Here is a 7,540-nt window from a genome sequence, read left to right on the forward strand (position 1 = left end):
CAGCTGGAGTTTCCACCGGCTCTCCCCGTTACTCAGCAATTTTAGAAAGGAAAAGAAAGGAGAGAAAAGGAAAGGGACTCTCGCGTGCCAAATCTAACAGCGCGTGAACAGTGGAAAAATTAATCGTGCCTAACCCTGATTGGTGGAGACGGGTGAGCAACAGTACCCAAATCATTCTCCTCACGGCAGATGGGGTTAACTTTTATATAGTTAATAATTCGTCGTGCTCGTGCTCTTCCTGGAACATCGACGAGGAGTGGACGGAGTTGGGCGTTGCAGACGACGGCAATCAGTCGGTCTTCAGAATTTCATCGAGGCATGGGTGACGTCCGTGATCACGGCGCATGGCGTGTGCACATCAGCACATGTACGTGGTCGCTGGTCTTTGGCAGCTCTTCCCTTGTGCGTAACAGCCGACCGTAGGAGCGCGACACGGCGATCTTCGGGAGCTCGGCGTGGCATCGCTCCGGTGCGAAAGAAATCAAACCAAGGCCTCAGAGGGGTGCGCTAGGACCAACGGAAAAGAAGGGGTTCAGAAAGAATCCGTCTAATACCTTCAGTGGCGATGGAGATCTTCCGATGACTGCAGCGGTGTTCTTCGACGACGTGAATGGCATGGCGCCGGTGACATCGCGAACAACGGCAACATCATGACGCACCATCATGTCCTCCAGATGGCCCTCGACGAGGAGAGTCTCATGGTGCAGCAAAACGTCGAGGTGATCACCATGCGCGACAAGATCTGATGCTGAACTCGAGTTTTGGTCTATGAAGAACTTGGTTGGAACGGGCTGTAGAGGGCTTCTTTGGAGAAACTTCATGAAGGAGATTGAGGTAGCAGGACAAGGGACACAAAGTGACGCGCTCGGTTTATCTCGGAATTGTCTGAGATGAGAGATCAGGAGGGTTATGCCGACCGGTGGCATTCGGTGCACCGTTTGTGGTTGGGAGATTAAGTCCACTAAATGGAAAATTAATTCCCTGAACGGATTCTCTATTTAATTTAGAATAACTTTCGTGTTCAACTCAACAAGAAACGGTGGATGGAATTGATGGAGGGAGGAATGGTAAATAACAGACATGGTTGATATACGTTGAACTCTCGTACGTGTAGTCGTGTAGGAGGAAGACGATGGTTGGCTCGTTCGGCCGGATGGGCTACTCTGCTGGGCTGGGCTTGGTGGATCAGTTTAGATAGATGGGCCAGGTTGGTTTTTTTTTTATTTGCTTAAATCTAGAAATTTAAAATACACTTTTGGAGGATCAAAATTAATCAGAAAAAGGCAAATAAGGTACCGTTGGATTCGTCATGAAAAATCCTTTAATATGAGACCAAATTTTGGAACAAAAATATAAACTTTATAAAACCAAAATTTGACATACATATCTATGTGACTATAGTGCCTTTTAGGGTTTAATGTTTTCTCAAAATAATAATTTTATAAGTTCCAAAACCTCCGAATAACATAGAGTATTGGTGGTATAAATTTTGAAAACCGATTTATGTAAACTCTATATTTTTGCAAATACCTTTTAAATAAACACAAAAGTTTTAATTCCTTGTGAAAAATTCAATCAAGTTCAAACAATCAAGCATTAAATTTATTTTTAGTTTACATTGCGAAATTTAGAAAATTTCGGGATGTGACAGACTACCACCCTTAAAAGAAATCTCGTCCCCGAGATTTGAAGAGGCTAGAATGAAAGATGGGTTTGGGATATGTTGGGGTGGGCTACCACCCTTAAAAGGAGCTTTTGTAGGTAGTCTTAGGTCTTGGGTTTAGCCTAAGCTCATCTTGGTTTGAGTTGACACTGGGTCATCTTTTGAAACATCTCTAGCTTCTGACTGAATATCCAATAGGTGATTGTTTATTCATAAATAGTGAACAATATATCTCTCCAAGGTGATTCTAATAGGTTTCCTTCATAGTAGGGCTTCTAATCCAAATGGTTGGTTGTTGAACTACTATTGATACTGATGTGTCACTCCTCGGATCTATCAGGAGACCAAAATGAGTAAACTTCATGACATCCTTCATCCTTTGCATTTTGGTGTCTCCGAAAACTTTCCAGCATCTTCATCTGGTAGTTGGATGTTCATTCTCATTGTAGTCCTACGCTTGGCAGCACTTGCCTACTATAAGGGTATAATATATATCCACCCTAAGGTTTAGGCTTATGCGTTGACATCTCTTTAGTAGGTATGTCTCTCTAGATTCGCAAAGTCAACATTACGAAAGCGAATAATAAGAGTAGTAGGAATGATGATCAATCCATCCTGCACCCAGATCATTACTTCGCATTTGATTTATGGAATCTCGTATTCTAACACTTAGTCAACCTCACAAGTTTGATAAAAAAATCCATGGAAAATTGAATCAATGTTTCAGTCCTGAACTGTTTTGAAAACATTTCTATCGATCCTTAACTAGGGTTTTGCGTATCTCACACTCTTCCTTTCTTCATCTTGATAGGAAACATCAAGGTTGGTTTTGCTAAGATTGTCTTCATCGCGATTTGCCGAGAAAACATTTGTTGGTTGGGTATAGATGAGAATAGATAGAAAGATTCTACAGAAGATTCCTACCCAAGCACAGCAGATCAAAGCAATTCATCAAACAACAAGCATCTAACAAGCATCAAGCAACATAGCACAAACACAACCAAACTAGTATGGTCATACCACAATTTGGTAAGATCAATACTTTCTTACGACATCGCTGGTTCAATAAAATAAAATTAATGGTGGCCCGGTCTATTTCTTCTTTGGATGTTTCAAGTTTCTATTCTACTCCATCGGTGTATCTTCGTGTGTTGTGCAGTCTGCATCGAAGTCTTTCTTCAAATCTTCGATGGTCTTCCATGAAACACTTCTTACGGATTTGAAGAATATCATATGAAGCATTTGTCCCTTACTTCGGGTACAAGGTCATCCTCTCTACTTCCTTGATGGTTTCATAAGGTGTGTCATCTAAGGAAAGAGGAAAACAATTTTGAAGATAGAATAGATGAGAGTACTAGAAGTTCACAAGGAAAACATCTTTTTAATTGAAATAGGATTAGACAAGTTTTTCATCCTAGGGTCTTCCTATTTCTAATCAAAACCTAGGGTCACGAACCTAAGGGCAACACAGTGCTCTGATACCATCTGTAGCGACCTCACCTTTTAAGGTGCCGATCTCTGTGCGTATATGTGCTAGTCCCTGGATCAATCGCTAGCACACACAGTACAAGATGTAATAACAAGAGACAAAGGTCATTATTACATCGTATGATCCAGAATTTACATAAAGGTTTACAAATTGCATAGCACGAGGCTGGCATATCATCAGAGTTTTATAAAGAACCAACATAGACAACATGGAGTCCTTCGTCTTCATGTGCCACAGGCGAGCATGTTGAGGATAGACTCGTAACCCTAATCATCGTATCTCACTCGTCTATCAAAATATCTGCAACAGGTAAAGTTACAGCCAAAAACATTTGGTCAATACTTCGAATGTATTGGCAAGATGACACTTTGGTGGACACAAATGGCGCCTAATATCTACATGCATATTTGGCTGGTGGAGTTTATGCTCATTTGCAGAAAGCCAATTTTTCCCTATCTTTTGCAAATAGTTTTTCATCATCTCATTATATTTTGTCACACAAAACCCTTTGTTCACCCACCAAATTTTAAATTAGGAAATTGGGATGAGGAGATTCTCGATCAGTTTCAAAGTCTTGATGCTCAGAATTGTCCGTAACCGGGAACACGACTAAGTACTTAGTTTTGACACTCTTGAGAGGTTTGTGCACTTTTCCCACAAGACTCGGCTATTCCTTCATCCATACTACTTAGGTGTGGCATGGAGGAGAGAAAGACGAGACAAGACTTTTCAGAAGCAATCCCTCAGACCAGCACGAAAGCGCTCCATCCTACAACACTACCACCCTCTGTTCGCCTGGCTGAGTTCTCGCAACTTAGTAGGTCAAGGCAGAGCCCATATTGCCATGTGGCTGCACTGGAAGCTTCTCAACATTGAATGTCTCCAATCTCTTTGTTCCTGGGCGGCAATCCCCACCTATGTCTGCACTCCGCTGACTGATCTTACCAATCCGCCCAGGTGGTTCATTAACTTAGTTGGTTTTCACCACACAAAAACATAAATTTTCCAACACACACATGTATTCATGAGATCCCTCCCACGTATCTATTCAGCACGACTAAGCATTCTACACTTACGTTGTTTCTTCTAACAGGAAAATCTGGGGTACCCTAAATAGGACAAAGAAAAGCATAGAACCTACTCATGCATGCTACTGAAATAAAATAAATACTACATGCATAGTAAAACATTGGGACATTTATGAATTGGTGTGTCACTTGCCTTTTTCGTAGTTGAAGAGAGTTCTCTTTTCTTTCAACAAACCACGGCTCTCCATACGAACTATAAGATAAAAAAATAGCACAACATAAACACACCATTCAACAACATAATCAAACAAGACAGCAAATCGAAAATCACTCTATGGTATTAAGTTATGGCATGAGGTTTGGCTTGCAAGGTATGATTTCTAGAGAATGAATGGGAAGATCCAAACACTTAGAAAGAAATGGATCATCCATGATACATTGGAAAGAATTGATGTGGTGCACAGATAATTGGAATGGTCCATGTGGTTAAAATCACATAATTCTGAAAGGGTGAAATTGAAATGCCATTATGTAGAATGTGACACCACTCATGTAATAGCATAAGTAACACATTGGCTTATTTATGACGTAGTGATATGTAGAAATTACTCAAATGACCCAATTTGTATTTGAATAATCTAGAAAGGGATAAAATGATTTAGATAGATATGATCGTGGAACATGTTGGTTTGTATAAGAGGTACTGATAGATATGTATGGTCATATGATTCACTTTTACAAAAGGAATCATGCTCAAAAGAAATATGGAATTAAATCTACAAGGAAAATACTAAAATTATCATGTTTGAATATGAATAGTCGCAAAAGGGTTGAACTATTTTTTTTGGTGTTTGTGCAAGTAGACAGAGGGTATCAATGTGATCCATTTGCAAAAAGACACAATTGATTTGGGTTTATAGAATTTGAGTTATGTCGAATATTCAAATTCACATATTCAAATTTGAATATTTGAACATTACTCGAAAGTCGGATTTAAATTCACATTTGTGTTCTAAACATTTTTATGAGTTCAGGGGTATATTATTTGCCTGTAATTATTTTTCTATAACTTTTACAAGATTAAACATGTCGCGGTTAAAATTTAATGTTGTACGAAAAGTTGTCAGAAAAAAAATTTCTCGGATGAAAAACTTTCTACACAAAAGTTGTAGAGAATTTAATTGTGAACTCAACGCAAAAGAAATCATCTGAAACAGGACTCTAGATCTATTGTTACGGATTTTCAAAGGTTATGTATGTGAAGTAGCTAGCATAATCGGCACGTATCCATCGATTGGAATATGAGCCTGAACCGGTCCAGATTAGGCTAATACTAACCATTAGATCTGGATCTAACGGACCACAACTGACTGCCTTGTTTCATTCTAAACGAACATGCACGATGCGACTTACAGTGGCCGAAGCACGATGGTGGCGGGTCGGACGTTGACGTTATCGTCGATGCGGGATCCCGCGGCTTGGGGAATGAGTCGACGGGGTGCGGCTTGATGTGTGGAATATGTAACCGTATTCGTCGTGCTCGTGCTCTTCCTGGAACATCGACGAGGAGTGGACGGAGTTGGGCGTTGCAGACGACGGCAATCAGTCGGTCTTCAGAATTTCATCGAGGCATGGGTGACGTCCGTGATCACGGCGCATGGCGTGTGCACATCAGCACATGTACGTGGTCGCTGGTCTTTGGCAGCTCTTCCATTGTGCGTAACAGCCGACCGTAGGAGCGCGACACGGCGATCTTCGGGAGCTCGGCGTGGCATCGCTCCGGTGCGAAAGAAATCAAACCAAGGCCTCAGAGGGGTGCGCTAGGACCAACGGAAAAGAAGGGGTTCAGAAAGAATATGTCTAATACCTTCAGTGGCGATGGAGATCTTCCGATGACTGCAGCGGTGTTCTTCGACGACGTGAATGGCATGGCGCCGGTGACATCGCGAACAACGGCAACATCATGACGCACCATCATGTCCTCCAGATGGCCCTCGACGAGGAGAGTCTCATGGTGCAGCAAAACGTCGAGGTGATCACCATGCGCGACAAGATCTGATGCTGAACTCGAGTTTTGGTCTATGAAGAACTTGGTTGGAACGGGCTGTAGAGGGCTTCTTTGGAGAAACTTTATGAAGGAGATTGAGGTAGCAGGACAAGGGACACAAAGTGACGCGCTCGGTTTATCTCGGAATTGTCTGAGATGAGAGATCAGGAGGCCGACCGGTGGCATTCGGTGCATCGTTTGTGGTTGGGAGATTAAGTCCACTAAATGGAATATTAATTCCCTGAACGGATTCTCTATTTAATTTAGAATAACTTTCGTGTTCAACTCAACAAGAAACGGTGGATGGAATTGATGGAGGGAGGAATGGAAAATAACAGCCATGGTTGATATACGTTGAACTCTCGTACGTGTAGTCGTGTAGGAGGAAGACGATGGTTGGCTCGTTCGGCCGGATGGGCTACTCTGCTGGGCTGGGCTTGGTGGATCAGTTTAGATAGATGGGCCAGGTTGGTTTTTTTTATTTGCTTAAATCTAGAAATTTAAAATACATTTTTGGAGGATCAAAATTAATCAGAAAAAGGCAAATGAGGTACCGTTGGATTCGTCATGAAAAATCCTTTAATATGAGACCAAATTTTGGAATAAAAATATAAACTTTATAAAACCAAAATTTGACATACATATCTATATATGCTTTTAAGCAAACATCCTTTGGTATATTTTATGACTTCATTTTGGATATCTAGTCCTATTTATTTTGTTAACCTCTTGTGTGTGCATGTTTCTTTATGGATCATCTTGTCCACTTTAGAAACTTATATACATAAGAGCGTTAATCCATCACCTTGATATCTTTGTTCTTTGCCAACCATCTTTTATCCTTTGTTTCTTAGTGGTGTTGGTAAAGGAGATTTATGAGTGCTTGGTTTATTTGTTTTCCTTCTTGCACTCATATCTCGTAATTGTTGGACTAAAGTTGTTCTTGATAAGCATATTCTCTTTATCCTAGTTGCGTTCTAAATGATATATATAGGGAGTGAGGATTCCATGTTTATGCATATTGTATTCAAATACAAACATTATAAATTATGCACGAACCTTGGGGAGCTTCCTTATTTTTATTTAGAGCACTATATCTCTCTTATCATGATATCTTTGTTCGTCCAATTGGATCTTTGATTGCTGGCTTTATTTGTTAAAGCTTCCTTCACCATGTTATCCTTGTGCAATCTTTGATCCTCAATATAGTTTGACTTCCTTCAAGTATTCATCATTGGATATGTGCATTTGATTCCACTCAAGTTATGAGAAGTGCACACCTTGAGGAGGAACTCACATTATATTGGCTTTCT

At 40.7% G+C, this 7,540-nt stretch overlaps 1 long non-coding RNA gene across 1 annotated transcript in view; it reads left to right on the forward strand.

The window, feature by feature from the left end:
* Positions 1-217, forward strand: part of LOC127299483 (uncharacterized) — a 7,042-nt gene extending 6,825 nt beyond the window's left edge. The window contains exon 4 of the long non-coding RNA XR_007850460.1: positions 1-217. This exon is cut by the window's left edge and continues 1,097 nt beyond it. This is a non-coding gene — a long non-coding RNA (uncharacterized lncRNA).
* Positions 218-7,540: the final 7,323 nt, after the last annotated feature.

Source organism: Lolium perenne, chromosome 5, assembly GCF_019359855.2.
Source record: "Lolium perenne isolate Kyuss_39 chromosome 5, Kyuss_2.0, whole genome shotgun sequence".
Lineage (NCBI taxonomy): Eukaryota > Viridiplantae > Streptophyta > Magnoliopsida > Poales > Poaceae > Lolium > Lolium perenne.